The sequence below is a fragment of the Hyla sarda genome, chromosome 2, assembly GCF_029499605.1.
Source record: "Hyla sarda isolate aHylSar1 chromosome 2, aHylSar1.hap1, whole genome shotgun sequence".
In the NCBI taxonomy this organism is placed as follows: Eukaryota; Metazoa; Chordata; class Amphibia; order Anura; family Hylidae; genus Hyla; species Hyla sarda.
This window is the reverse complement of record NC_079190.1, coordinates 384,549,112-384,575,490: the sequence shown is the minus strand read 5'-3', so window position 1 is coordinate 384,575,490 and position 26,379 is coordinate 384,549,112. Positions and strand designations below refer to the sequence as shown.

Genomic DNA, 26,379 nt, shown 5'->3' with positions numbered 1-26,379 from the left:
AGGTGACCCGGTTTCTACCACTGCTCACCATGTGAACATCAGCGCAATCCCTCCGGAGACATCGGTCTCGCCACCAATGCAAATTCTCTGTTCTGTCATAGCGGGTCGGGCCTGGCCTCTAACAACGGCCCGGGGCCCGTGGCTAATAGCGCGCAGCACTGATCGCGGTGCTGCGCACTATTAACCCTTTAGACGCGGCATTCAAAATTGATCGCCGTGTTTAAAGTGAAAGTAAACTAATTCTGGCTAGCTCAGTCGGCTGTTCGGGACCGCTGTGGCAAAATCGCGGCATCCCGAACAGCTGGAACACACAAGGAAGGCCCCTACATTCCTCCTGTGTGTCCGATCGTCGAATGACTGCTCAGTGCCTGAGATCCAGGCATGAGCAGTCAAGCGGCAGAATCATTGATCAATGGTTTTCTATGAGAAACCATTGATCAACGTAAAAGATCAGTGTGTGCAGTTTTATAACATTGCAAAATAAAAGTGAAAAAAAAAATAGTTAATTTGTCCCCTTCCCTATTAAAGTTTGAATCACACCCTTTTCCCATTTAAAAAAAAACAACTAAAAACTGTGTAGATAAAAATAAAAACATGTGGTATTGCCGTGTGCGGAAATGTCCGAATTATAAAAATATATTGCTAATTAAACCGCACGGTCAAAAGCGTAAGCTGAAAAAAAATTCAAAAATAGCTTATTTTTGGTCACTTTTTATATCATGAAAAAATGAATAAAAAGCGATCAAAAAGTCCAATCAATACATATGGTAACACTAGGAACATCAGACATGGTGCAAAAAAAATTAGCCCTCATACCCCCATGTACGCAGAAAAATTAAAAAAGTTATAGGAGTCAGAAGATGACCATTTTAAACGTATTAATTTTTGTGCATGTAGTTATGATTTTTTCCAGAAGTACAACAAAATCAAACCTATATAGGTTAAGTATAATTTTAATTGTATGGACCTACAGAATAAAGAGAAGGTGTCATTTGTACCGAAAAATGTACTGCGTAGAAACAGAAGCCCCCAAAATTTACAAAATGGCGTTTTCTTTCTTCAATTTTGTCACACAATGATTTTTCTTCCGTTTTGCCGTAGATTTTTCGGTAAAATGACTGATGTCATTACAAGGTAGAATTGGAGGCGCAAAAAATAAGTAATCATATGGATTTTTAGGTGCAAAATTTAAAGAATTATGATTTTTTAAAGGCAAGGAGGAAAAAACTAAAGTGCAAAAACAGAAAAAACCCTGAGTCCTTCAGGGGTTAAAAAAATAAAAAGTACTCGTAATTGGTATCGGCGAGTACAAGAATATGAGTACTCCCACTTAAATAAATGGTATCGGGACATCCCTAGCGACAACCAAAGAGGGGAAATTGCTCTATATAGATGATAGACAATTAAATGGTTTGATGAGAGGGAAAGGATGGGCTATGGGTTTAGTTCCCTGGAGTACCCGTTTAATGGGACCTGAGCATAATCTGTTTTAAAGGCATAGAAATTCTGCTCGAATTCCGCTCAAATTGTGCAAAACTGAGGGAAATCAGCAGTCTGCTTTTTTGAGTGAAATAGCAGAAATTCCACAGTGTGAACATTAAAAAGGGATTTTACTAACAAATTCCACAATAAAAATGGACAGGTTAATTCTTCCATTGGATTTCAAATCTGCATTGAAGATATCCACACAAAAATTTTGCTGAGTACAGAGAAGCAAAAAAATCATTGAAATCAATGGGAGTCTGATGCACAGGCAGTATCCATGCGCACATTCCCCATGGATTGTGCCTTTTCTGTAGCGTGGACCAGCCCTTATCCTGACACTAATTAGCAGTCAGCGTGCAGCCTTGAACAGCCCCTGCCACTCGTAATAGAAATAGTTGTTTAAAGAGGCTTGTCCCATGGCAGACCTGCTTTTCAATATCAATACCAACAATAAACACATGAGGGAGGTAAAGTATGGCTGAGTTTTAACCAACCCCACTAAAGGAAAAAAGTCAAATGTAATGCAAGAAAGTTTGGTTTCTCTTGGGCATAAAAAATATAAAAAATGCTTTATGTATTGTGCTACAGGCATAGAAAAATTGCCAACTTCACCTGGAAACTTTGGAGGGGATTTATTTAAGGGTTGTACATCATAATGCACATCTATGGGACCGACTCGGTCCCAGAGACAGGGAGGGAGAAAAGAGCTCTACAGTGTGCTTCTCTCCCTGCTCGTTCAAGCAATCAGTTGGGGTCCGAACACATGCTCTCCCTTACGTGAAGTTGTCCTCACCCCTTTAGGATGTAATGCCCTAATGCCTCTCCCAGTCTCCCTGCTATAGCAGAGATGGTTCTTTTCAGGCACAGCAGCCTTTTGTGTCTCATCTGAAAAAGGATGTGGTCTTACCATCAATGACCATATAAGACAGCTTGTATGTTTAGGGACTTTTACTAATAGAACCTGACTACATAAGATTGTCAGGATTAGGGTGCGTTCACACGGAGTAAATGAAGAATAATTCATGCCGAAAAATTTACGGGCAGAAAAAAGACTTATTTTTGCACAAAATTCGCGCGCAATTTGCACGGAATTGCGCGCTGACATGGGGGAGAAAGTGAAGGGTTTTTCAGCCCTTTCCGCGCAAATTGCACGCGAATTCCGCGCACATTGCCCGTGAATTGCACGCGAAAACTATGTCGGGCGGAATTTTTTTTTTATCATTGACTTCAATTGATTTCTACTAGCAGATTCCGCTTGAAGAATGAACATGTTCTTTCTTCAAGCGGAACGGAATTCAGCGTTGGAATTCTGCTAGCAGAATTTCCGCAGTGTGAACAGGCCAGCAGAAATAACATTAAAGTCAATGGGCAGAGGAGATGTGCATTAGTTTGGAGCGGAGAATTCAAGAGGAATTACTCGAGTAAATTCCTCTTGAATTACTCCGTGTGAACGCACCCTTAACAAGTTTACTTCCAGAATTATGTACAGAATAGCAAACACAACCAAATATACCCAGGTTTTGGGTGATTTTATACTGCCACCACGTGGGAGAAGGTATGCATAAAATTGTAGAAGTTTACAGGTGTGACATTTTACAGGTGAATTTGTCATTTTAGCTGCAAATTATGTGGACAATAAAGAGGTTGTTCAGCCCCACAAACTTTGTAGATGGGCTCAGGCTGGCATGAAAAGAAAAAAAATACAGATATGCCCCCTCTGTTCTTACAGCACTCGTTCCCTGCTTAGTAGCTCTTGCTTTTGTTTTGACACCCAGCAACTGCCTGTTCATCCAGTCACTGGCTGTAAGAGGGGCAAATGTGTTGGGACTGAGGTATCAGCCAGGGGCCGTATACAACATAAAATGTGGGGATGGACAACATCTTTTAAGACCGTAATTATACAGCGGGAAGCACAGGATGTTCGTGGAATGTACACTTCATTTGGAAATTCTTTAGACGCTTACTTTCTTTACATTTTGTTATGTTGTGGTCTTGTGCTAATTAAAAAAAAAAAAAAGATTGTAGCCCCATAAAAAAAGTGAAAATTTTTTTTAGAAATCTTGCTAAATATTGCATTGACATAAGTATTCAGACCCTTTACTCAGTACTTAGTTGAAGCACCTTTAGCAGCGATTACAGTCACCATTCTTCTTGGATATGGTGCCACAAGATTTGCACACTTAGAATTCTTCTCTGCAGATTCTTGCAAACTGTCAGGTTAGATGGGGCTGGAAACCATTTTTAAGATTCTCCAGAGATGTTCAATTCTGTTCAAGTCAGGGCTCTGGATAGGCCACTCAAGGACATTCAGAGTTGTCACTCCTGTGTTGTCTTGGCTGTGTGCTTAGGCTCATTGGGGGAGATTAATCAATACCTGTGCAGAGGAACTTGTCCAGTTGCCCATAGCAACCAATCAGATTGCTTCTTTCATTTTGTAGAGGCCTTGTTAAAAATGAAAAGAAATCTGATTGGTTGCCATGAGCAACTGGGCAACTTTTCCTCTGCACAGGTTTTGATAAATCTCCCCCATTGTCTTACTGGACCGCACACATAAACAGGGGGCTGGCTTGTCAGGGAAGATGAGAAGAAGCCAAGCCCCCTTTAACCCCTTAAGGACCGTTTTTTTTTCCGTTTTTGCATTTTTGTTTTTTGCTCCTTGGCTTTAAAAAATCATAACTCTTTCAATTTTGCACCTAAAAATCCATATTATGGCTTATTTTTTGCGCCACCAATTCTACTTTGTAATGACGTCAGTCATTGTGCTCAAAAATCTATGGCGAAACGGAAAAAAAAAATCATTGTGAGACAAAATTGAAAAAAAACCCGCCGTTTTGTAACTTTTGGGGGCTTCCGTTTCTACGTAGTACATTTTTCTGTAAAAATGACACCTGATATTTATTCTGTAGGTCCATAAGGTTAAAATGATACCCTAATTATATAGGTTTGATTTTGTCGGACTTCTGGAAAAAATCATAACTTCATGCAGGAAAATTAACACGTTTAAAATTGTCATTTCTGACCCTATAACTTTTTTTTATTTTTTCGTGTATGGGGCGGTATGAGGGCTCATTTTTTGCGCCGTGATCTGAAGTTTTTAACGGTACCATTTTTGCATTGATAGGACTTATTGATCGCTTTTTATTCATTTTTCATGATATAAAAAAGTGACCAAAAATGCACAATTTTTGGGGAATTTTTTTTGCACGCACGCCATAATTCAGACATTTCCGCACGCGGCGATACCATATATGTTTATTTTTATTTACACTGAGTTTTTTTTTATGGGAAAAAGGGGGGCGATTCACTTTTAATAGGGAAGGGGTTAAATGATATTTATTCACTTTTTTTTCACTTTTTTTTTGCAGTGTTATAGCTCCCATAGGACCTATAACACTGCACACACTGATCTTTCACATCGATCACTGGTTTCTCATAAGAAACCAGTGATCGATGATTCTGCCGCTTGACTGCTCATGCCTGAATCTCAGGCACTGAGCAGTCATTCGGCGATCGGACAGCGAGGAGGCAGGTAGGGACCCTCCTGCTGTCCTGTAAGCTGTTCGGGATGCCGCGATTTCGCCGCGGCTATCCCGAACAGCCCACTGAGCTAACCGGCATGGTTTCAGTTTCACTTTAGATGCGGCGTTCAACTTTGAACGCCGCGTCTAAAGGGTTAATAGCACGCGGCACAGCGATCAATGCCGCGCGCCATTAGCCACGGGTACCGGCCGTTGTTATAGGCTGGGTCCGACCCGCTATGATGCGGGGCCACGCCGTGGCCCTGCGTTATAGATCGGGAGCGGACACATGACGTTCCAGTACGTCATGTGTCCTTAAGGGGTTAAGATGACAGTAATCCATAGAGCACAAGAAAGCTGAACCTCCGGGGGGGGGGGGGGGGGGGGAAGAGATAAGAATGCAAAAAAGCACATTGACACCATCATACATAACTTGGCATCAGGAGGATAAGATTAGAAGTTTCAAATTCCTTGAATACCCCTTAATTCGTACTTAGTCTAAGACCCTTCAGGACTATAGGCATGTTAGCTGGTGTAAAGACTTCCACTGGTTCTCTCGAAAATCTACAAAAAACCTTCCATGTTCTAAGGTAAATTTGGGAGGTAACCTTAGTGCTACTTAACAAGGTGTATATACTTACCTAACAACGTCAGTAAGCACACTCTCTCTCTCTCTCTCTCTCTCTCAACAATTGCCAATCAACAGCTATGCCATCAGGTAATGGTACAGAATCTCCAGGACTCCCAGTCTGGCTATGGATATTGTCTGCAGTCAAGAAAACCAGACCCTCCTTGGTCAAAAGGGTGCGACCACTATAACTGTGGCCCTGATCCCTAATCTTTCGTAGCACCCTAGATATTAAACTTATAGGAGGAAAGGCAAACAGCAGGCCTTCTGTACCGGGTTTGGCGAAGGGATCTATCCATGATGATAGATCTCCGGGTCTCAGAGAGAAGAATCTAATGTTTTGTTTTCCTTTGTGGCAAATAGGTCTATTGTCTGGGTTCTCCAGAGTTTTGCTAAGCAATGGAATACCGCTTTGTTTAATGATCATTATCACTGATTGATCCAATCTTGTGCTGTTAGCGTATCTCCTCTACATTCATGGTGGCTCTCACTGTCTTGACTCGTGGTTCCAAATTTTCCATAAAAAAATAAAAATAAATAAACCTGTTCCCAAGGTAACTCCACGGAGGAAGAATTATCCGATTCACGCTCCCATTCTCTTTCTTCCCCCAATTCCGATCCTTTATTTATTTTCCTCTTTAGGACCACTGGGGAGCTGCTCATAATCCTTTCACTTGACTGCTGGTAGGTAGATGGATCATCTCTATAAGGGTACATTCCCACACAGCGTATTTGCTGCTGCGTATTTTATTTTCTCTGTTGAAGTCAATGGGTAGGAAAATACGCAGCACCAAATACGCAGCAAATACGCAGCAAAATACGCAGTGTGGGAACATACCCTTAAAGTGCATATGTCAACTCCATACGAGGTACAGAAATGCACACCTCAGCAATTAGGGCATGAGAGAAGAAAAACAGTACCTTTGCTGCAACATGTAAACATATTGCCCCCAATTCGCAGCAGCTTGCTTCCTTCCCAGGGAGGCGAGGATGTGCGACTGAGCCAGCATATTTAACCGTTCAGCTGGATTAGAAACAGATCAATATAAGTTTACAAACTGCGGCCACACCAAACAAAAAGGTACAGTCTTTGTTGTCTCCTTATGCATTAACAGATGCACTTTAAAAAAGGGGTACTCCGCCCCTAGACATCTTGTCCCCTATCCAAAGGATAGGGGATAAGATGTCAGATCGCCAGGGTCCCGCTGTTGGGGACCCCCGGGATCTCTGCTGCGGCACCCCTCTATCATTACTGCACAGAGTACGCTCGCTCTGTGCGTAACGACCGGCGACAGGGGCCGGAGCATTGTGACCAAATTTTTTTTTTTTTTTTAGTTTTTTTTTTTTTAGTTTTTTCCTCCTCTCCTAAAATCCATAACTCTTTTTTATATTTCCATCTACTGACCCATACAAGGGCTTGTTTTTTTGCGTGACCAATTGTACTTTGTAATGAACCCTCATTTTACCATAAAATGTACGGCGAAACCGGAAAAAAAATGTTTAGGGAGGAAATTAACTGAAAACCATAATTTTGCACATTTGTTTTCACACTGTACATTTTACGGTAAAAATTACATGTGTTCTTTATTCTGTGGGTCAATACGATTAAAATGATAACCATGGCTAGATGCTTTTATATTTTTGTACTACTTAAAAAAAAAAAAAAAAAAAGGAAAACTTTTTCATTTTTCCGTATATAGGGCGGTATGAGGGCTTATTTTTTGCACAGTCATCTGTACTTTTTATCGATACCACATTTGCATATATTAAACTTTTAGATCACTTTTTATTAAAAAAATTTGGAATAAAAAGCAGCTTTTTTACTTTATTTTTTACGTTTACGCCGTTCACCGTACAGGATCATTAACATTATATTTTGATACTTCGGACATTTACGCACACGGCAATACCAAATGTTTATTTTAAAAAAGTTACGCTTTTTAGGGGTAAAAATGGAAAAAAATGACAATTTAAATTTTTATTGGGGGAGGGGATTTTTAACTTTTTATATATAATATTTTTTTTTGACACTTATGTCCCCATAGGGGACTATCTATAGCAATAATTTGATTGCTAATACTGTTCAGTGCTATGAATAGAGCATGGCACTGATCAGTAATATCGGTGATCTTCTACTCTGGTCTGCTCGATCTCACCTCACCTGCCTCCGTCCGCCATTACAGATGATCGGATCGCCGCAGCAGCGCTGCGGGCGATCCGATCATCTATTTTAACATGCGCATTGCGGCAGATACCGTGATCTGTACTGATCACGGCATCCGATAGGTTAATGGCGGACATCCGCGCCGGAACCTGCCGTGTATGACACGAGCACCGCTCCAATGCTCGCGGTCATACATAGGACGTAAATGTACGTCCTTGTGCGCGAAGTACTGCCAAACCAGGACGTACATTTAACCCCTTAAGGACTCAGAGTATTTCCATTTTCATTTTTTCCTCATCACCTTCTAAAAATTATAACGCTTTCAATTTTGCACATAAAATTCCATGATGGCTTATTTTTTTGCGCCACCAATTCTACTTTGCATTTTACCAAAAAATCCACTGCGAAACAGAAAAGAAAATTCATTGTGCGACAAAATTGAAGAAAAAAAATGTCATTTTGTAACTTTTGGGGGCTTCCGATTCAACGCAGTGCATTTTTCGGTAAAAATGACACCTTATCTTTATTCTGTAGGTCCATATGGTTAAAATGATACCCTACTTATATAGGTTTGATTTTGTCGCACTTCTGAAAAAAATCATAACTACATGCAGGAAAATTTATAAGTTTAAAATTGTCATCTTCTGACCCCTATAACTTTTCAATTTTTCTGCGTACGGGCCGGTATGAGAGCTCATTTTTTGCGCCACGTTCAGATTTTTATCGGTACCATTTTTGCATTGATCGGACTTTTTGATCGTTTCTTATTATTTTTTTTTTATGATATAAAAAGGGACCAAAAATACAGCATTTTGGTCTTTGGAATTTTTTTGCGCGTACGCCGTGCAGTTTAATTAACAATATATTTTTATAACTCGGACATTTATGCACGCGTCGATATCACATATGTTTATTTTTATTTACACAGTTTTTTTTATGGGAAAGGGGGGGCGATTCAAACTTTTATTAGGGAAGGGGGTTAAATTAACTTTATTAACTTTTTTTTGCAGCATTATAGCTCCCTTAGGGGGGCTATAACACTGCACACACTGATCTTTTACCCTGATCCTTGCAAAGCCATAGCTTTGCATGGATCAGCGTAATAGGTGGTTGATTGCTCAAGCCTGTAGCTCAGGCTTGGAGCAATCAAACGTCGATCGGACGCAACGGAGCAAGGTAAGAAGACCTCCGCTCACGTCCTAGCTGATCGGGACATCATGATTTTTATCGAGATAGTCCCGATCAGCCCGACTGAGCTGCCGGGAAGCTTTTACTTTTGTTTTCGACGCGGAGATCAACTTTGATCGCCGCGTATGAAGGGTTAATAGCGCGCGGCACAACAATCTGTACTGGGACCGACCCGGTGTGATGCGGGGGGTCATGCCGTGACCCCGTTTTAAACCCCGGGACCGGGCGCAGCATCCTTAAGAGGTTAAGTCAGTGGTCATTAAGGGGTTAAACACAATGTAACTCCAAGTCAATCACACTTCTGTGAAATCACACTGTCCACTCAGGAAGCAACACTGATTGAAAATCAATTTCACATGCTGTTGTGCAAATGGAACAGACAACAGATGGAAATAGGCAATTAGCAAGACACCCCCAATAAGAGTGGTTCTGCAGGTGGTGACCACAGACCACTTCTCAGTTCCCATGCTTCCTCGCTGATGTTTTGGTCCCTTTTGAATGCTGGCGGTGCTTTCACTCTAGTGAAGGTTTGCTATGTCTGTCAGCGTAGTGTCCAGAGCATGGAGGCGCTACCGGGAGACAGACCAGTACATTAGGAGATGTGGAGGAGGCCGTAGAAGGGTAACAACCCAGCAGCAGGACCGCTACCCTCCACCTTTGTGCAAGGAGGAGCACTGCCAGAGCCCTGCAAAATAACCTCCAGCAGGTCACAAATGTGCATGTGTCCACTCAAACGGTCAGAAACAGACTCCATGAGGGTGGTATGAGGGCCGACGTCCACAGGTGGGGGTTGTGCTTACAGCCCAACACCATGCAGGATGTTTGGCATTTGCCAGAGAACACTAAGATTGTCAAATTCACCACTGGCACCCTGTGCTCTTCACAGATGAAAGCAGGTTCACACTAAGCACATGTGACAGACGTTACTGGAGCTGCCGTGGAGAACGTTCTGCTGCCTGCAACATCCTGACCGGTTTGGCAGTGGGTCAGTAATGGTGTGGGGTGGCATTTCTTTGAGGGGCCGCACAGCCCTCTGTGTGCTTGCCAGAGGCAGCCTGACAGCCATTAGGTACAGAGGTGAAATCCTCAGACCCCTTGTGAGACCATATGCTGGTGCGGGTGGCCCTGGGTTCCCCCTAATGCAAGACCATGCTAGACCTCATGTGGCTGGAGTGTGTCAGCAGCTCCTGCAAGAGGAAGGCATTGAATCCAAATGAGCACAACTGCTTGCTAAATCCACCAACGCCAGGTTGCACCACAGACTGTCTAGGAGTTGGCGGATGCTTTTGTCCACGTCTGGGAGGACATGCCTCAGGAGACCATCATCAGGAGCATGCCCAGGCATGGTAGGGAGGTCATATGGGCACATGGGACAGACAGACAGACACACACACCTGAGCCTAATTTTGACTTGTTTTAAGGACATTACTTCAAAGTTGGATCAGCCTGTAGTTTTGTATGTCAGGGCAGAGCGGGGGAAAGATGGTGGCGATGGTGAGGCGGCAGTTACCTTCGATCATGGCACGGGGACACCGGCGGCTGACAGGAGGCAGCAGCGGTTTCAGATGTAGCTGTGAAGATCGCCATAAAGTGATCTTCACTGCTGTATCTGGGAGTTTCAAAACTTCAATTTCCAGCATGCCCAGACAGGGAGTTGCAGTTTTGCAACATCTGGAGGGCCACAGTTTGGAGACCACTGTCCTTCCAGATGTTACAAAACTACAACTCTCAGCATGCCCAGACTGTCCAGGCATGCTGGGAGTTGTAGTTCTGTAACATCTGGACCTTCAGATGTTGCAGAACTACAACTCCCAGCATGCATGGACAGTCTCAGCATGCTGGGAGTTGTAGTTTTGCAATATCTGGAAGGGCACTGTTTGGAGACCACTATACAGAACTGTAGCGCTCCAGATGTCAATTCAAAGCATGCCAAGACTGTCTAGGCATGCTGGGAGTTGTAGTTTGGCAACATCTGGACCTTCAAAAAAAAAAAAAAAAATACCCACATGTGACCCCATTTTGGAAACTACACCCCTCACTGAACGTAACAAGGGGTATAGTGAGCCTTAACACACCACAGGTGACTGACTATATTTTTTATATAGTGGTACGTGAAAATGAAAAATGTAATATTTCATTTGCACAGCCCACTGTTACAAAGATCTGTCAAATGCCAGTGGGGTGTAAATGCTCACTGCACCCCTTGTTACGTTCCTTGAGGGGTGTAGTTTCCCAAATAGTGTGCCATGTGGCGTGTTTTTTGCTGTTCTGGCACCACGGGGGCTTCCTAAATGTGACATGCCCCCCAAAAACCATTTCAGCAAAATTTGCTTTCCAAAAGCCCAATGTCGCTCCTTCTCTTCTGAGCCCTCTAGTGCACCCGCAGATCACTTTACATCTACATATGAGGTATTTCCTTACTCGGGAGAAATTGGGTTACATATTTTTAGGGGCTTTTTCTCCTTTTACCCCTGGTAAAAATAAAAAATAAATGAAGATTTTGAATTTCCGCTTCCACTTTGCTGCTATTCCTGTGAAACACCTAAAGGGTTAAACTTTCTGAATGTCATTTTGAATACATTGAGGGGTGCAGTTTTTATAATGGGGTATTTCTAACATAAAGACCCTCAAATTCACTTAAAAACTGAACTGGTCTCTGAAAAATTCAGATTTTGAAATTTACTTGGAAAATTGCTGCTCTGATGTCTTCAAAAAGTAAAAACATGTCAGTTTTATGATGCAAACATAAAGTAGACATATTGTATATGTGAATCGATATATAATTTATTTGGAATGTCTATTTTCCTTACAAGCAGAGAGCTCATTATAAAAATGCTCATGAAATTTTCATGAAAGTTTGGAATTTTTCACCAAGAAATTATGCAAGTATCGACAAAAAATTACCACTGACAAAGTAGAATATGTCACGAAAAAACAATCTCTGAATCAAATTCATAAGTACAAGCATCCCAGAGCTATTAATGCTTAAAAGTAAGTGGTCAGAATTGCAAAAAAATTTCTGGTCCTTAGGGTCAAAATGGGCTCCGTCCCCAAGGGGTTGAAAAATAGTTTTACACCGAAGTAGCCCTTTAAGGGAATTTTAACATCCTACACTTTGATAAATACCCGCAGGCTAATCTACATTACCGATCCCGGTGACAGAAACACATAGGAAGCTATCTTGATTGCTTTGGGGGATTGTCCCTTTGAGCATACTGGTCCAGGTGACAAACATTGGGGGAGATTCATCAAGACATGTGTTGAAGGAAAAGTTGACCAGTTGCCCATAGAAACCAATAAGATGGCCTTTTAAAAAATTAAAGAAGCGATCTGATTGGTTGCTATGAGCAACTGGTCAACTTTTCCCCTGCAAAGGTTTTGATGGATCTCCCTCAATATATTTTTGATCCATTTTAGATTGCTGATATAATAAAAACTACATGGCACAGTGGTAGGTCTGTGTAGATTTCTCTTTTGTCTTGGCAGGACCATTACAATAGCGGCTATATTTTGATAAGTAAATGACGGTTACTCCACCTCCATTACTCTGTTTAGGAAGGTGTTACACAAGGACTTCCTGTAGGTACTACAGGGTTTCTTCCTGTATAAACTGCACTCCTTTGGGGACATGTATGAAAGATTTCACCCCTGTTTTGTGTGTATTTTTTTGCGCAAGACCTTTTTTCCCCCATTTTTTTGCGCACGTTTTGGTAGAGCATGTCCTCCAGATGTGGCTGAATCAGGGTACCTTGGAGTGACATCTATAGTACACATGGATTATTAACTGCGTACTTTTCCTTTACACCAAAAATTTTGCCGCAAGAGCTGGGTTTTTTGTGCAAATATAAGCCATCTTGGACTTAACGTAGCAAGATGCTCTAAATCATCGATTCTATTTTCCAAAGAGTGGATTGAGGAGATTACTATATTTACCCGCAATTTATGAAGCTCATTGCGCTTGATTGATAAATTTAGCGCTACTGCACATAATTTAGAATTCGGGAAAAGGGGTAAACTGCTTCTACCATACACAAATAATGATACATGTCCCCCCTTATTCTTACTTTTAGCCTTCCCGAGACCTTATTTGGCTTCAGGGGTAGGGTCCTGGGTCTATGTGTGCTGTGATTGGTCATCTTCCTCCATTATGGACTAGACAGCAAAGTTTCTCCTGATACTTTTCAGGGAACTTGATCAACAGGACTGTTGACTTTGTGGCTGGCTGGCTTTATTTATAAGAAAAAAAAAAAAGTGCTGATATAGGCCACAGCCTGCCTCCGCCTCTTCATAAGCACATAAGGCAAGAGGGCCAGAGGCCAATGTCTCGAGCTAGGACTTTCCCTAGTCTTCTCCCTTCCTCTACCTCATAATGTACGCAGCGCACACCAACATCCACATGGGACGCAATGCCAGTTACATCATCAGAACTGTCACTCAAAGGTCCACACACCTCCAAGAAGATTGCAGGCAGGGAAGGGAAAACAAAAAACACTCAATCCACCATGGGCAAAGTAGCAACAAAATGAACATCAGGCTTGACCATTACAGCAGCTCCCTGAGGAGACTTACACTGTCGGAGATCCCCGTAAGTTCCTCTTATCAGACTGGGTCTCCTGCAGTTCAGTCATCTTTTTTCCTGCAAACTTGGCACCCACTGCTTCATGCAGAAAAGAGAACTGAGAAAGAAAGGGCTGCTTGACCTTTGTGCAAGTATAGTTTACTTCTTCACTAGGCCACAACATAAAATGTGAAAAGTAAAAAAAATTAAGGGACTGATCTCATCAGGTCTCCCTTCTGAGACCCACGGCATTCATAACTTATAAACCAGGGGCACAGGAGCATGCTGCGCCGATCCCCAGCCAGGTATATAAAGACTGTTCTCTTCAAATTCATATTCCCCACCAGGAGCCCTGAATGTCCGGCACCGAGTGGCCATTTACGGCTCTAGGCGGGGTATTTAAAATTTAAAGGGAACCAATCATCAGATTTTACCCTATATAACGCTTGGTAAAGTGTTATATAGGGTAAAATCTTTATTTTCACCATTCCCGGGGGACGCTCCTGCCCCCAGGGATGGTGAAGATATGAAGTTATAAACTAGTCACCACCGCCCCCGTAAGTAGTCACCTGGGCGGGGAGCTCTTCTCACCTACTTCCGTTCTTCGGCCGGGAGCGACGCCCCCTCCGCTTAATTGATGGGCCGCGTCATTGTTCCGCTCACTGAACAGACGGAGCAGAGTGATTACGCGGCCCATCAATTAAGCGGAGGGGGCGTCGCTCCCGGCCGAAGAACGGAAGTAGATGAGAAGAGCTCCCCGCCCAGGTGACTACTTACGGCGGCGGCGGTGACTAGTTTATAACTTCATATCTTCACCATCCCTGGGGGCAGGAGCGTCCCCCGGGAATGGTGAAAATAAAGATTTTACCCTATATAACACTTTACCAAGCGTTATATAGGGTAAAATCTGATGATTGGTTCCCTTTAACACTGTTGTTCATTCATATACTGGGAGCCGGTCGGGGAATGGAGCGCAATGCCGCCCACTTCCCTGGCAGTAGCCGTCCCTCCTACTACTGCTTCCATCACAGCACAGAGTCTGGGGAAGGATCACACATGCTTTATTCAACTACAGTCTCCTGAAGGTAATACCAGTTGGTCTCCACGGTGCATGTAAGCAAGGGGGATAGTGGGAAAGTGTGTGCTTCGTTGCCTTGCAACAGCAGGGTCACATTTCATAGAGGAAACCTGGAAGTGATCAGAGGGAAAACTGTACAGGGACATGAGTTACTTTACTTAAAACCAGCACATTTGGACTCCTTTATGTATATGTTCGTGGTGCACATAATAAATAATTTTATTTATATAGCACTAACAGATTCTGCAGCAGTTTCTAATGTTGCCTACTTTACTTTATGGGTCGAACCCTTAACGGTGTTTAAGGGAGTCTACCACCAGTTTTGAGGAAGTTCAACTGGTATGGCTGAATAGGGGAAATTATTGTGTAAGAAACGCTAATTTAGCTTAATTTGCTGCGTTTCTGTTTTTTAATTCAATACGCAAATCAGCTCTTTGGTGTACTGGAGCTGTGACTCTAGGGGCACCAACCCAGACTCCTCCCACATAATTTTTAGTTTAATAGGTCAGGCATGGCTATACAAGGAGATGGGAGGGGTCCTGGCAGACATAGCAGGGCTCCTTTAGATAGAGTGACACGTCTAGTGCACCAAAGAGCTCAACTGCCTACAGAAAAAAAAAAAAATTTCCCGGACATTAATGCATCACATCAAGATACTAAAAGGTACCGATGATTTTCAGTGGTTTCATTTAGCCAAAACTCGCGGTACATTCCCTTTAACCCCTTAAGGACCAGGCCCATTTTGGCATTAAGGACCAGACCAATTTTATTTTTGCATTTTCGTTTTTTCCTCCTCGCCTTCTAAAAATCATAACTTTTATATTTCCATCCACAGACCCATATGAGGGCTTGTTTTTTGCGTCACCAATTGTACTTTGTAATTACATCACTTATTTTACCATAAAATGTACGGTGCAAAAAAACAAAAATTATTTTACGCACGCGGCAATACCAAATACGTGTATTAATTATTTTTTTATGCTTTTTGGGGGATAAAATGGGAAAAACTGACATTTTACTTTTTTATTGGGGGAGGGGATTTTTCTAATTTTTTTCCTTTTTTTTTTTTGAACACTTTATGTCCCCATAGGGACATAAAAGCATCCGATTGCTAATACTGTTCAGTGCTATGCATAGGACATAGCACTGATCAGTGTTATCGGTCATCTTCTGCTCGATCTCAGACCAGGCCTGAAGACCCTGGGAGACAGGCGGAGCCAGGTGCTGCGGGCGATCAGATGATCCATTCAAAGTACCGCACTGCCGCAGATGCCGTGATCTGTTTTGATCACGGCATCTGAGGGGTTAATGGCGGACATCCGCGCGATCACTGATGTCCGCCATTACCGGCGGGTCCCTGGCTGCTGATAGCAGCCGGGACCTGCCGCTCATGACGCGAGCATGGGTCCGGTGCTCGTGGTCATGGCGGCACGTAAATGTACGTCATGGTGCGTTAAGTACCACGGCACCATGACGTATGTTTACCTCCATTGTCGTTAAGCGGTTAATGTGTCATTTAAAAAAAAAAAGTTTTTATTAGTCAGGGTCTCGGTGCCGAGACCCTCACCAATCAGGAGAATGTGCGGGGATAAGCGAGCTCTAATTCCCACTCCGTGATCTTTGTCTCACTGCTCCATTATAAGGGAACGTTCACACGTACAGGATCTGCTGCATATTTTGTGCAGTTGATTTTGCTGCCTACTAACTTCAATGGGTAGCAAAATAAGCTGCAGAATTTAAGCAGCAGATCCTGTATGTGTGAACGTTCCCCAAGTCTATAAAAAACAGCAAGACAAAGTTCGCTAAGAGACAGGGAATAAAGCACACTACCACCCTTATTCCAGCTCATTCTCCTGATCAGTGGGGTCTTATAGCACTAAAATAAGTTTTAAGTCCATTATGAAATTCCACAAACTAAGTCAACTACACAGATAAAGAAATCTCGTGGATTAAAGGTGTACTCCAGGGAAGTTAAGAAAAAGAAAAATGCCCAAAGCTTCCACAATACCTGTTCTGTGTCCCCTGTAGTTATCCATGTGGTTTTGGCAGCTGCTTTGGCCCCTGATGTCTCCTATATACCTTTTCCTTGTTTGCAGCCCAGACTACAACTCCCAGAAGTCAGTGCAGCTCTGTGTAATGGCTGCCACCCAATTGCTTTCACTATCTGTGTGCATGCTTCCACTGCAGCTCACAGAGAACAGTCTTCCATACCCTGGGTCAGAATAAGATCCTGCCAGTCTACCACGTGTGGCAGCTCTAAGCTAGCATAGATATTTCTATTATAATTTACACTAGTAAGGCACCATTCACACTACGGAATTCTGCAGTGTGAACTTAACATTAGTGTGAACGGGTCTCCGCGAGACCCGTACACACTGCGTAATTTCTGTGGCGGACTATTCCGCTGAAATTATTCCGCGCAAAGAAAGAACATGTTCATTCTTTGCGCAGATTCCGCAAGCACTACATAGCCGTCAATGGTGACGGCTCAGTACCCAGCGACCCTATTGCAAAATAACTTTCGGCGGCGGCTGCCAGGCGGAATCTCCGCTCGCGGAATTCAGCGAGCGGAGATTCTGCTGTGTGAACGCACCTTTAGGCTGCATTCACACTTCATTTTTACATTACAGGTGCAAGATACGGCTGGGGGAGGGGCAAACCGGGCGCTCCCGTACCCCACCCGGACCAGCACTGAATTCCATTTACTTTAATGAGTCGACCTGAGTCAAACGGTGACTCCGGTTGGCTCATTTTTGATCCGCATCCGGTTTTGTGACCGGACCTAAAACCATAGTATACTACAGTTTTAGGTCCGGTCAGGAAACCGGATACGGGTCAAAAATGAGCCAACCGGAGTCACCGTTTGACTCAGGTCGACTCATTAAAGTAAATGGAGTTCAGCGCTGGTCCGGCTGGGGTACGGGTGAGCTCGGTTTTACGCCTCCACCAGCTGGATTCGGCACCCATAATGTAAAAACGAAGTGTGAATGCAGCCTTACTGTTGTATAAAATATAATTAATGTTGTGGGTAAAGTGGCGCTGCCCCCTTTGCCACAAATCCCTGTCCCTGACTGGGACTATTAGGATGTCTATGAGATACAACTATTTACACTGAGCATTGGGCCACTGTAAAAAATGAATATACATAATATATACACACACCATATAGCAAACAAACTCCCAAAACCTCAATGCCTTTCGCTGCCTGGCATGCTGGGAGTTGTAGCAGTGTTTTTCAACCATGTGTCTCCAGCTGTTGCAAAACTACAACTCCCAGCATGCCCGGACAGCCAAAGGCTGTCCGGGCATGCTGGGAGTTGTAGTTTTGCAACAGCTGGAGACACACTGCTTGGAAAACACTGAGTGGTAGGATGGGGGACAATGCTCTAAGGCAGTGGTCTTCAAACCTGCAGACCTCCAGATGTTGCAAACCTACAACTCGCCGATGGCTGTCCGGGCATGCTGGGAGTTGTAGTTTTGCAACATAAGGAGGTCCGAAGGTTGAAGACCACTGCACTAAGGTATTGATTTTTTGCTTTATTTTTTTTATATATATATATATATATATATATATATATATCCCCATACGTCAGAGCTATATGTTTGGAAAACCGCCAATACCTATGATACACTGACTGGACATGTGAACAGAGTCTAAATAGCACAATACGTTTGTTATATTGAAATCAATGGTTCCATGCAGGGTACACATAAGGCATATGTCAGAGTGTTATTTGGATGGTTTTAACGCTTTATACCAAAAGCGCATGCTAGTTTTCTCATGTGAACTTAGCCTAAGAAAGCCCAGGTGTGACCTGTACATCATTCTGCAGCTGCCGACCGCTCACGTGACTGCTATGGCCGCCATAGAGCTGTGAATGGAACAGGTTGCTATGGGTAACAGCTCACTGTAGGGTTATACCCCCTTCCCTAACCTCAGGCCGTGTCCAGCCATAGTCACCTGTGGTCTCCCAGAAGCCTCTCACCATGTGGGGGGGTGAACGTCACAGACTGGAGGCAGTGAGAAGTAATGTGCAGCCTCTGAGGTAAATAACACCAACTTCATGACAACTGTGCGTGAATGCTGGGACTTGTAGTGCTAACGTGACACACACCTTACTGCAGCGCACGTGTGGCAGCTGTCGGGCATACATAACAGCAGTACACGTTACATTCCTCTCCTGTCACTCACCTATCCCTCCCCAACCAGCGCGCCCCCGGCGTAACGGAAACCGTGCAATGAAGCGCGCCCCCGAGCGGCCGCTTTATGTGAGTGCGCGCGCTCCCGCCAAGCCGCTCACGGTCGCGCCTTCCTGCCCGCTCTGCCAGTGGTCACATTGCGCGCTTGTCTGCGGCAAGTGTGTAATTGCAGCAAGTTATTTCACATATTTCTTGCCATTTTGTACTGTTTTATGGTCAGATTTTGTTATTCTAGCTGTTTATTTTATACTTATAGCCACAAATAATCAACATTATTTTAACCTGTTAGGGTACATTAGCATGTACAGAATCTGCAGCAAATTTTGTGCAGCTGATTTTGCTACCCATTAACTTCAAATCATCTACAGAAAATATGCAGCAGATCCTGTACGTGTGAATATACCCTAAAGAAGATCTATCACATAGAAAAATGTATCCCCTATCCAAAAGATAGGGGATAACTTTTAGGTTGCAGTGAGGCTGACCCCTGGACCCCCCTCCATCTCCTGTACAGGGACCCGGCTCACCCCGGGAGCACCGTGTCATGACTCCTGCACAAAGCGGCGGTCTACATACCCCTCTCCATATATCTATATGGGAGAGCCAAAAATAGCCAAACTGCTCTCCTGTACAGACATACAGTCATGGCCGTAAATGTTGGCACTAGGGATCGACCGATATTGATTTTTTAGAGCCGATACCGTTAACCTGTGAAGTTTCAGGCCGATAACTTATACCAATATTCCGTGCATTTTAATTCCCCCCCCCCCCCTACCCAAATATCCTTGGTAAAATGAGGGTGCGCATGTATGTGCGGGTATACCCTGATAAACTGTTTCTGGTCCCGCAGAAGCCGTTACAGATCAATGATTTAAAGCGGGCGCTTTAACCCCTTAAGGACCAGGCCATTTTATACCTTAAGGACCGGAGCGTTTTTTGCAATTCTGACCACTGTCACTTTAAACATTAATAACTCTGGAATGCTTTTAGTTATCATTCTGATTCCGAGATTGTTTTTTCGTGACATATTCTACTTTAACTTAGTGGTAAAATTTTATGGTAACTTGCATCCTTTCTTGGTGAAAAATCCCAAAATTTGATGAAAAAAATGAAAATTTTGCATTTTTCTAACTTTGAAGCTCTCTGCTTGTAAGGAAAATGGATATTCAAAATATATTTTTTTTGGGTTCACATATACAATATGTCTACTTTATGTTTGCATCATAAAATTTATGAGTTTTTACTTTTGGAAGACACCAGAGGGCTTCAAAGTTCAGTAGCAATTTTGAAATTTTTCACAAAATTTTCAAACTCACTATTTTTCAGGGACCAGTTCAGTTTTGAAGTGGATTTGAAGGGTCTTCATATTAGAAATACCCCATAAAAGACCCCATTATAAAAACTACACCCCCTAAAGTATTCAAAAAAACATTCAGTAAGTGTATTAACCCTTTAGGTGTTTCACAGGAATAGCAGCAAAGTGAAGGAGAAAATTCAAAATCTTCATTTTTTACACTCGCATGTTCTTGTAGACCCAATTTTTGAATTTTTGCAAGGGATAAAAAGGAGAAAATTTTTACTTGTATTTGAAACCCAATTTCTCTCGAGTAAGCACATACCTCATATGTCTATGTTAATTGTTCGGTGGGCGCAGTAGAGGGCTCAGAAGGGAAGGAGCGACAAATGGTTTTTGGGGGGCATGCCGCATTTAGGAAGCCCCTATGGTGCCAGGACAGAAAAAAAAAACACATGGCATACCATTTTGGAAACTAGACCCCTCAGGGAACGTAACAAGGGGTAAAGTGAACCTTAATACCCTACAGGTGATTCACGACTTTTGCATATGTAAAAAAAATATATATTTTTTTTACCTAAAATGCTTGGTTTCCCAAAAATTTTAAATTTTTTAAAAGGGTAATAGCAGAAAATACCCCCCAAAATTTGAAGCCCAATTTCTCCCGATACAGAAAACACCTCGCATGGGGGTGAAAAGTGCTCTGCTGGCGCACTACAGGTCTCAGAAGAGAAGGAGTCACATTTGGCTTTTTGAAAGCAAATTTTGCTCTGGGGGCATGCCGCATTTAGGAAGCCCCTATGGTGCCAGAACAGCAAAAAAAAAACACATGGCATACCATTTTGGAAACTAGACCCCTCGGGGAACGTAACAAGGGGTAACGTGAACCTTAATGCCCTACAGGTGTTTCACGACTTTTGCATATGTAAAAAAAAAAAATTTTTTTTTACCTAAAATGCTTGTTTTCCCAAAATGTTTACATTTTTAAAAAGGGTAATAGCGGAAAATACCCCCCAAAATTTGAAGCCCAATTTCTCCCGATTCAGAAAACACCCCATATGGGGGTGAAAAGTGCTCTGCTGGCGCACTACAGGTCTCAGAAGAGAAGGAGTAACATTTGGCTTTTTGAAAGCAAATTTTGCTCTGGGGGCATGCCGCATTTAGGAAGCCCCTATGGTGCCAGAACAGCAAAAAAAAAACACATGGCATACCATTTTGGAAACTAGACCCCTCGGGGAACGTAACAAGGGGTAATGTGAACCTTAATAGCCTACAGGTGTTTCACGACTTTTGCATATGTAAAAAAATATATTTTTTTTTTACCTAAAATGCTTGGTTTCCCAAAATTTTTACAATTTTAAAAAGGGTAATAGCAGAAAATACCCCCCAAAATTTGAAGCCCAATTTCTCCCGATTCAGAAAACACCCCATATGGGTGTGAAAAGTGCTCTGCTGGCGCACTACAGGTCTCAGAAGAGAAGGAGTAACATTTGGCTTTTTGAAAGCGAATTTTGCTCTGGGGGCATGCCGCATTTAGGAAGCCCCTATGGTGCCAGGACAGCAAAAAAAAAAACACATGGCATACTATTTTGGAAACTAGACCCCTCGGGGAACGTAACAAGGGGTAATTTGAACCTTAATACCCTACAGGTGTTTCACGACTTTTGCATATGTAAAAAAATATATATTTTTTTTACCTAAAATGCTTGTTTTCCCAAAAATTTTACATTTTTTAAAAGGGTAATAGCAGAAAATACCCCCCAAAATTTGAAGCCCAATTTCTCCCGAGTACGGCGATACCCCATATGTGGCCCTAAACTGTTGCCTTGAAATACGACAGGGCTCCAAAGTGAGAGCGCCATGCGCATTTGAGGCCTAAATTAGGGACTTGCATAGGGGTGGACATAGGGGTATTCTACGCCAGTGATTCCCAAACAGGGTGCCTCCAGCTGTTGTAAAACTCCCAGCATGCCTGGACAGTCAACGGCTATCTGGCAATACTGGGAGTAGTTGTTTTGCAACAGCTGGAGGCTCCGTTTTGGAAACAGTGGCGTACCAGACGTTTTTCATTTTTATTGGGGAGGGGGGTTGTATAGGGGTATGTGTATATGTAGTGTTTTTTACTTTTTATTTTATTTTGTGTTAGTGTAGTGTTTTTAGGGTACAGTCGCACGGGCGGGGGTTCACAGTAGTTTCTCGCTGGCAGTTTGAGCTACGGCAGAAAATTTGACGCAGCTCAAACTTGCAGCCGGATACTTACTGTAATCCTCCGCCCATGTGAGTGTACCCTGTACGTTCACATTGGGGGGGGGGGGGGGAAATCAGTGCAAAACTACAACTCCCAGCATGTACGGTCTATCAGTGCATGCTGGGAGTTGTAGTTTTGCAACCGCTGGAGGCTCCGTTTTGGAAACAGTGGCGTACCAGACGTTTTTCATTTTTATTGGGGAGGGGAGGGGGGCTGTGTAGGGGTATGTGTATATGTAGTGTTTTTTACTTTTTATTTTATTGTGTGGTAGTGTAGTGTAGTGTTTTTAGGGTACAGTCACACGGGCGGGGGGGTTCACAGTAGTTTCTCGCTGGCAGTTTGAGCTGCGGCAGAAATTTTGCCGCACCTCAAACTTGCAGCCGGATACTTACTGTAATCCTCCGCCCATGTGAGTGTACCCTGTACGTTCACATTGGGGGGGGGAACATCCAGCTGTTGCAAAACTACAACTCCCAGCATGTACGGTCTATCAGTGCATGCTGGGAGTTGTAGTTTTGCAACAGCTGGAGGCACACTGGTTGTGAAACACCGAGTTTGGTAACAAACTCAGTGTTTTGCAACCAGTGTGCCTTCAGCTGTTGCAAAAGCTACAACCCCCAGCATGTACGGACAGCGGAAGGGCATGCTGGGTGTTGTAGTTATGCAACAGCTGGAGGCATACTACTTTGGCTGGGGATGCTGGGGATTGTAGTTATGCAACAGCTGGAGACACACTGGTTTGCTACTTAACTCAGTGTGCCTTCAGCTGTTGCAAAACTACAACTCTCAGCAGTCACCGACAGCCAACGGGCATGCTGGGAGTTGTAGTTATGCAACCACCAGATGCACCACTACAACTCCCAGCATGCACTTTAGCTGATTGTGCAAGCTGGGAGTTGTAGTTACACAACAGCTGAAGGTACACTTTTCCATAGAAAGCATGTGCCTCCAGCTGTTGCAAAACTACAAGTCCCAGCATGCCCATAAGGGCATGCTGGGAGTTGTGGTGGTCTGCCTCCTGCTGTTGCATAACTACAGCTCCCAGCATGCCCTTTTTGCATGCTGGGAGCTGTTGCTAAGCAACAGCAGGAGGCTGTCACTCACCTCCAACGATCCTCGCTGCACCAGGTCAGTCCCTCGTCGTCTCCGCCGCCGCCGCTGCTCCTGGGGCCCCGATCCCAACAGGGGCGCCGGGGATCGGGGTCCCCAGCACCCGGGGTGCACGTCCCGCACCCGCTCACGTCTTCCGGAAGAGGGGCGGAGCGGGTTGCGGGAGTGACACCCGCAGCAGGCGCCCTGATTGGTCGGCCGGTAATCCGGCCGACAAATCAGGGCGATCGTGAGGTGGCACCAGTGCCACCTCACCCCTGCTGGCTCTGGCTGTTCGGGGCCGTCGGAGACGGCCCCGAACAGCCTGTAATTCCGGGTCCCCGGGTCACTGGAGACCCGATTGACCCGGAATCCGCCGCAGATCGCTGGACTGAATTGTCCAGCGATCTGCGGCCATCGCCGACATGGGGGGTCATAATGACCCCCCTGGGCGATATGCCCCGATGCCTGCTGAACGATTTCAGCAGGCATCGGGGACCGGCTCCGCTCCAGATGGTTGCGGGGGGCCGGTAAAACACATGACGTTCTCATACGTCATGTGTCCTTAAGGACTCGGAAATGGAGACGTATGAGAACGTCATGTGTCCTTAAGGGGTTAAATCAGTGAACTGCAGCGGCTTTTGCGGTGCCAGAGACCGCCGCCGCCACCCGCTTCTCTCCCCCTGCCTGTCCTGGGGTCCTGAGTCCAACCACAGCTGCTCCCAGAGACCGCCGCCGCCGCCACCTGCTTCTCTCCCCTTGCCTGTCCTGAGTCCAACTACCGCCGCTGCCAGAGACCGCCGCCGCCACCCGCTTCTCTCCCCCTGCCAGTCCTGAGTCCATCCACCGCCGGTGCCCCATTGCCTCCCCCATCCCCAGTTTTATAATTACCTGTTCCCGGGGTCCGCGCTACTTCTGGCTCCGGCGGCGGCCTGAGCTGTCACTGTGCGCTGTGCCACTGACGGTGACGTCGCGTTGAGGACGTCACTCGTCATTGCGCACAGCAACAGCGCAGGACCCCTGTAACAGGTAATTATAAAACCGGGGATGGGGGAGGCAATGGGGTACCGGCGGCGGTCTCTGGCAGCGGCGGTTGGACTCAGGACCCCCCCCTGCAAAAGCCGCTGCAGTTCATTGATTTAAAGCGCCCGCATTATCGGCAATATAATTACCGATACCGATAACTTAGAAAATCGGGAATATCGGCCAAACCGATAATCGGTCGATCCCTAGTTGGCACCCCTGAAATTTTTTGAGAGAATGAAGTACTTCTTACAGAAAAGGATTGCCGTAACACATGTTTTGCTATACACATGTTTATTACCTTTGTGTGTATTGGAACTAAACCAAAAAAGGGAGTAAAAAAAGCAAATTGGACATAATGTCACACCAAACTCCAAAAATGGGCTGGACAAAGTTATTGGCACCCTTTCAAAATTGTGAAAAAATAAGATTGTTTCAAGCATGTGATGCCCCTTTAACCCCTTCACGACGAGCGACGTACATGTACGGCTCCGCGAAGTGTCACTTGGCGCGCGGCGACGTACATGTACGTCGCGGGGTTCCGGGAGCGCCGCGTCACCGGTAGCGGTGATCGGGCCGGGATGACTGCTGTTATCTAACAGCAGGCATCCCGGCACATCGCCGAGGGGGGTCCTGAGACCCCCCCATGACCGCGATGCGCGCAAATCGCAGATCAATTCAGACCTGCGATCTGCGCAATTCCGGGTCATACGGGTCACTGGTGACCCGGAGACCTGGAAAATAAGAGGGATCGGGGGTGTCCGAGACACCCTCGATCCCCCTAAAGGGATAGGAGTTTGGTGGCAGGGGTGCCACCCCTCCTATCCCCGCTATTGGTCGGCCGAGCGACTGACCGATAGCAGACCGGGGGAGGGGGGGGGGGGTTAAAGTTCGGTTCCCCCGCTTTGCCCACCTATCGGTGTCCGGGCAAAACGGGGGAACCGTCCTGGGAAGGTCGGCGCCGAAGGTCCCTACCTGGATCCCCATTCGCGATCCTCCCCCACGTGCGGCGGCGGCGGCAGCAATACTTCCGGGTCCTGCTAGGTGAGTTGTTGCCTAGCAACATCCGGAGGGCCACAGTTTACAGTGGTCTCTAAACCGTGGCCCTCCAGATGTTGCAAAACTACAACTCCCAGCATGCCCAGACAGCTGTTTGCTGTGTGGGCATGCTGGGACTTGTAGTTTTGCAATATTTAGAGGGGTTCAGGTTGTAGATCACTAAGTGGTCTCAAACTGTAGCCCTCCAGATGTTGCAAAACTACAACTCTCAGCATGCCCAGACAGCAGTTTGCTGTCTGGGCATGCTGCGAGTTGTAGTTTTGCAACATCTGGAGGGCCACAGTTTTGAGACCACTGGACAGTGATTTACGACTTGAACCTATCTAAATCTTGCAAAACTACAACTCCCAGCATTCAGGAACAGCATAAGGCTGTCTTGGCATGCTGGGAGTTGTACTTGCGTGCCTCCAGCCATTGCATAACTACATCTCCCAGCATGCCCTTCCGCAATCAGTACATGCTGGGAGTTGTAGTTTTGCAACAGCTGGAGGCACACTGGTTGGAAAATACTGAGTTAGGTCATAGAACCTAACTCAAGGTTTTCCAGCCAGTGTGCCTCCAGCTGTTGCAAAACTACAACTCCCAGCATGCATGGTCTGTCAGTGCATGCTGGGAGTTGTAGTTTTGACCCCCCTCCCGTGTGAATGTACAGGCTACATTCACACTGGCGGCAGATTACAGTGAATTCCCCGATACAAATTTGAGCTGCGGGAAATTTTTCGCCGCAGCTCAAACTCCTAGCGGGAGACTCAGTGTAATCCGCCGCCAGTGTGAATGTAACCTAAAAACACTACACTACACTAACATAAAATAAAGAGTAAAACACTACATATACACACGTACACTG

The 26,379-nt window shown here is 44.7% G+C and overlaps 1 protein-coding gene across 2 annotated transcripts in view; it reads right to left on the bottom strand.

Moving 5' to 3' along the window:
* TSPOAP1 (TSPO associated protein 1) overlaps positions 1-18,726 on the bottom strand; it is a 224,871-nt gene extending 206,145 nt beyond the window's left edge. Inside the window, exons 1-2 of one of the 2 annotated variants that reach the window (XM_056558562.1) lie at positions 18,581-18,720; positions 6,553-6,655 (exon numbers count right to left, since the gene is read on the bottom strand). The gene's annotated coding sequence lies outside the window, so the exon portion shown is untranslated. Of the gene's footprint in view, positions 1-6,552; positions 6,656-18,580 lie in introns of both variants that reach the window. The other variant, XM_056558563.1, reaches the window with a different exon arrangement.
* Positions 18,727-26,379: the final 7,653 nt, after the last annotated feature.